This window comes from Microcebus murinus, chromosome 15, assembly GCF_040939455.1.
Source record: "Microcebus murinus isolate Inina chromosome 15, M.murinus_Inina_mat1.0, whole genome shotgun sequence".
Classification (NCBI taxonomy): Eukaryota; Metazoa; Chordata; class Mammalia; order Primates; family Cheirogaleidae; genus Microcebus; species Microcebus murinus.
The window spans coordinates 75,806,019-75,812,094 of record NC_134118.1 but is presented as its reverse complement, the minus strand read 5'-3'; positions in this window follow the sequence as shown (position 1 = coordinate 75,812,094).

Below are 6,076 nucleotides of genomic sequence, written 5' to 3'. Positions count from 1 at the left end.
GAAGACAACTTGATGGCGATGAGTGCTCTGAACAAGTGCAAGGCCATGAGGACCATGTAGAAGTAGCAGTGCCAGAAAACAAATTGAAACTGCTTTTTTTATGACAGGGACACTTTGATATGTTAACTTAAAAATCAATTTATAAATTTGGAAAGGAGAGCTTTACTTTTTATAAAGAGTTACAGCCTGCAAGGTGGCCATTCTGACAGTCTGGGAGGCATCGTTCCCGGAGCTTGGAAAAAGGCATTTTGAGGGAGGAGAGGGTGGAACAGGGATTTTTGCTGAACAGGTTGGCCAAGAATACATATTCAACAGGTTAGAAGAGGACTATGAATATTCATAAAAGCGATCCTAATGCATGCGTATTGAACAAACACGCATGTTACATGTGATTTAGCATTTAAATGTGTTACCATTACGAATGTGTTACATCAGAAGGCCTTTTTAGGACACAAAGGCACTCAAGGGAACCGGCGAGAACCAGTCCATGATCGCTAGTCTTCTTATCAGGAAAAAGGTATTGAAATCAGTCTCTTGTCCAGTCAAAACTCTAGTTAAGGACATTGCTTGTTTAGGTACTAGAGGGGGGAAAAAACTTGTGGCGGTTAGAATATAGTTTATTCTTTAAGTATGGAGTTGCGTGACTTAATCCCATATGCATAGCTCCTCTTACAACCTGCTGAATCTGTATTCCTGGCCAACCTGTTTAGCATAAATCCCTGTTCCACCCTCCTCTCCCTCGAAATGCCTGTTTCCAGTCTCTGCTACACAACAGCAAAGAACTATGTAGTCCAAAACGACAACAGGGCTGAGATGGAGAAACCCTGGTTTGTGAAAAATGACCAATTATAAGTTCTCTAGTTTTTAAAATGTTCATTTCTAAGAAAGTGAGCATGTAACCTTCTAAAGCCATTTGCATTATTTAGATTAGTTATCAAAGGTTCAGTAATTGAATTTATTTCTAAATTATGTGGAATTATCCTGCATTTCATATTAACTAACAGGCACAATAGCTTATTCCTTAAAATAGTTAGAGATGAAATATACATATGGGGTTTTTTTTGTTGTTATTCTTTGTTACTTGATTTTTCACTTAAGTACCTTGTCAGAATGTACCCAGTGTGTCAGTTATTTGAAATATATTGATGCTTACTTTGTGTCTTTCCTGAAACTCTTGGCTACATCACTGTCTGTATTTCTCTGGCCTCATAAAGCCACTATGCATTACACGTGTGATGCATTCCTTCATCTCAAACCTGCTCCTCTCTTTAGGCACTCTCATTACCTGAAACATATCAGGGCCTCAAATCCAGGTGTCTTGCTTGACTCCTCTCTATCATACTCTGTATTGGCATGACCTGTTGAAACTACATTTAGAATAAATCCAATTCAAACACTTCGTACCACCTCCACTGCTTCCCACTTAATCTTCATGACTGCTATCTCTTTTCTAAATTGATGAAGCATCTACTAATGGCTGTCGTTCTTGCCCCTGTTTTTGAAAGGTACAGCAGTTCTTCCCACTGGTTGACAACCTTTTAGTAGACGGCGGTGCACTGCAGGGCCTCACAACACTAGTCCTAGAACTTGTCCATCAATCCCGTTTTCTGTCCCCTGTCCCCACGCTGTGCTGCGTCGTGTTGTCCTGGTCATTCCTTGAACAAGGCAAGCTTGTTCTGGAAGGGGTCTTTGCCCTCGCTGCACAGTGATGGCCGTCCTCCTCATACCAGCACACTTCTGCCCTCCTGCGGTCAGTTCTCTGCACAAAAGTCACTTTCTCAGAGAGCTCCTTCCCACCCCTGTCACTCTTAACTGCTAATCTGTTTTGGTTTGTTTTACACAGTTCTTCATCCCAGCGGAAATTATGTTTTTTACTAATGGTTTCTTCATGGTCTCTTCCTAGTAAAATGTAAGCCCCTCAGGAGCAAGGACTTTACCATATTCAAAGCCGTATGTCCCCAGGGAGTAGATGATTGCCTAGTGTCTGCTAAACATTTGTCATATAATTTCATATAGTAAATATTCATCAATTTTGTTACTGACAATGGAATGGCAGACAATGAACTCTTATGGAATTAAGTAAAACATTAACAAATTTAAGCTATATTTTATAGATGTTTACCAGGAAAACAGATTCTTAAAATAATCATGTTTTGAAAAGCAGCCTTTTAACTTCAGCTTGCAAATTTCAAGCTGAGTTAAACCTATATTGGTTTTGCTGCTGTATTTGATGAGGCTTTCGACCAATTTTGAGCACCACTGATTCATAGTGTAGTTTAACTAAATCAAAGAAAGCAAAATACAGTTGCTTTGTGCATGACCAATGTATTCCTTGGCAGTAATTCATCTGCACCAGGCAAAGCCACCTACTGCTTCAAGAGCACAGAGATTTTTTTCTATTTACTGCAAGCACATTATTCAAAGCTTGGCAGTGATAGATAAGTATATCAAAAGATTGAGAATTTTGTGCGATATGTGATTGTAGACTATTTAGATAGCCACCGGTCATTTTTCAATAGGAAATCGTGATTTTTGTACTGGTCAGGGATAAAGAAAGAATACTGAGGTCCATTTTCTATGTAAATTAATATATTATTTTTTAATAGTACAAGCTAATCAATTTATACTAGATTAATTAAGTAAATAAACTCATGTTGAACTAAGTGTGTAGCTAAGAATCATAACTTCTAATTATGTACCCATTACAGGGTTAAAAGTGAATTATTATTTTGTATTTTCTTCATTGTAAAAATCTTGTACATGGTAACAATAAATCCAAAATGTTCTGTGAAAAAGGCTGACGCAGGTGAGTAATGAACTGAAATAATGGTATTATTAATTGACTCCATGGGCCATCACCAAGCCAGTGAACCCCAGGACTGGTCAAAATCCCTGGCCCCAGCACCCTGTGCATCTGTCTTCCATGTCTACACCAATCTATGTACTCTTAAATAGATGAAATCTTGAAAAGTGAAACAACATGTCAACCTCAATGGAGAAAGTGTCATAGAATCCATATCATGTAGATACAGTGTAGGAGGTTTACATTGTACTCAGTCCCATATATTTGTCTTGGAAATGAAGGGAGAAATAATAGTTTGATTTAATGTAAGTATTTTAGCTTTATTCATTCATTTTTCTGTTGTTTTGCACTGCAATTAAGAATAATTTTTTTGACCACCAAAAGTCATTTCTGAAGAACAGGAGAGTGCTCAAGATACACAGCTCATTTATTCATTCATTTCTCTGTGTGGCGAGCATTTGATGAGCTCTGTGAAGTATAACTGTTCTGATGTCTCAAGTTACAGTTTTAACTAGTTGAACAAGGTTCTTGTCCTGAAGGATTCATTGTTGTAGATATATGGAAGCTATTTCGTATTGTGATAAGAGTTGAATAAAAAATAAATAAAGTGATATAATAAAGAGTAATTTTATTATAATAAAGACACATATGTAATATGTGTTTTTAGGGGTTTCTAGTTTATATAAGGTGCTTTGAGTCTGAAGTGATTGCCTTAATTTATCTCATTATACAGTATGAGCTCTATTTTATTTTATTTAATCATATGTTCACATGTTTATTTTATTCTTGTAAGTAGCATTCTGTAAGTATTTACTGAGGGCCTACTTCATGCCAAACACTATTCTCAGTGCCTTGATGCAGCTTATATGAGTTAGGGTTCTCCTAACTAATAGAAGGTATCTATCTATCTATATATACACACATATATATCTATCTACATACACACACATTCATATCATATTTATATAGGGGATTTATTAGGGGTACTGGCTCATGCGATTATGGAGGCTGAGAAGTCCCACAACAGGCTGGCTGTAAGCTGGAGCCCCTAGGATGCTAGTAGCATGGCTTAGTCCAGGTTCAAAGGCATCAGAACCAGGAAAGCCTGTGGTGTAATTCCATCTGAGGCTGCAGGCCCGAGAACACCTGGGCAGTGGGCATGAGCATCAGTGCTGGAGCCCAAAGGCTGGGGGCCTGGAGTCCTCATGTCCAAGGACAGGAGAGGAAGAACGTATCCCACTTCAGCAGGTAGCTCGACATAGTCACCTTTTCTCGGTTTTTGTTCTCTCTGGGCCTTCGGCCAGTTGAACGGTGCCTGCCCACGTTGAAGGCAGCTCTTCTCTGCCTGTTCCCCTCAGGCCTCCGCGCCAATCTCTTCCGGAAACATCCTCACACACACACTTCAGAAACTTCTTCACTAGGGTTCTAGGTATTCATTAGTCCAGTCGATGCCTAAAACTAATGATCACACAATTGCAAATAAAAATGGCAAAAATCTTCTCATATAGCTGACATTTCAGTGGAGGAAAAAGTATGTACAAGAGAAATAAGAAAAACATGTTATTTTATACTGTGATAAATGCTAAAGAGAAAATTATAGCAAAGCAAGGGGGATAGCAAGGAGAAGGTGGAGGTGTTGTGTTCATAATTTAGATTAGGGAAGGTCTTACTGGAAGGCGAGCCTGGGCAGTGACCTGAACGAAGTGAGACACCCAGGCATAGAAATGTTTTCTGAAGAGCAGCCCAAGCAGACAACAGCAGGTCCGAAGGCTGTTAGATGGGAATATTCAAAATGGTCTAGTGAGTAATAAGGGGGATCAGTAAAAGGCAAAGTGCGAGAGGTAACAGTGGCTTGGTCACATTGCAGACAGCGATGGGGACTTCGGTGTATCCTCTGAGAATAATGGGAAGCCGTTGGGGAGGAGTGGCACAATCCGGTTTATGGTTTAACATTTCTGTGTGTGTTTTTTCTGTGCAGAAAATATATTGAAGTGGTATGGGCAGAAGCAGAATACCTAACTAGGAGGATTTTCCAGGTGTCTAGGAAAGAGCTGAGGTGGCTTAGACTAACATGGTGATTGTGGATGTGTAGAAAATACAGATAATCCCTGATTTGGGATTTTTAACTTAACGGTGAATGTGAAAGTGACAGGGCACTCAGTGGGAACCACACTTTGAGTACCCAGACAACCATTCTGTTTTCACTTTCAATACAGTATGCAACAAATTATATAAAATAGGATTTGGGGGGTAAGATTATCTACGTTTTCAACTACAGAAAGATTAGGGATATTATAAATATTACAGTTTATTTTATATTTACTGGGACCTTTTTAAATCTTTACATTTCATTGTGCCATCAATTTGTGAGACAGGTAACTTAGATACTATGGTCTAAAACTTTATTTATAAGAAAACTGGAGCAAAGAGTTAAACAAATCTAGATATTGCAAGGGCCACTGATAAAAACAAGCACCTGTTCCCTCTTTAAACACCCTCATTTTTTGATAGGTGAAATGACCTGTACTTAGATAATGCTAAATAATTGAACCAAAATGACTTTTATGACAGAATATATGTCCTATTAGTATAGTTTAAGTCCTTGTTTTTGCTTTTTAAACTTACAGCATTCCCTTGAATCAGGACTTACAAAATTTAAGTACAGGTCGGCACGGTGGCTCACGCCTGTAATCCTAGCACTCTGGGAGGCCAAGATGGGCGGATCGCTCAAGGTCAGTAGTTCAAAACCAGCCTGAGCAAGAGCAAGACCCTGTCTCTATTAAAAATAGAAAGAAATTCACTGGTCAACTAAAAATATATAGAAAAACAATCAGCCAGGCATGGTGGCACATGCCTATAGTCCCAGCTACTCGGGAGGCTGAGGCAGGAGGATCGCTTGAGTTCAGGAGTTTGAGGTTGCTGTGAGCTAGGCTGACACCATGGCACTCTAGCCAGGGCAACAGAGTGAGACTCTGTCTCAAAAAAAAAAATATATATATATATATATATATATGTATATATATATATATGTACACTGTGGTTACCTCAACTTGTTAAATCCAAGATTCTTAAAATCATCAGCACTTGAGCCAATAAAAAGGTCTCCATTAAATAATTTCAACAAAATCTGGAGCATATGACCAAATCTCCTTTTCCTTGAAACAAGGGTGGCATTTATGCACTCTTGTTCTTCCTTTGTTTCTCTTCCCAGCTTCACCCTGTACCTGCTGTCCAGCTCTGTCCTGCTGAGTGTCTATTGATTATCTTTGTTTA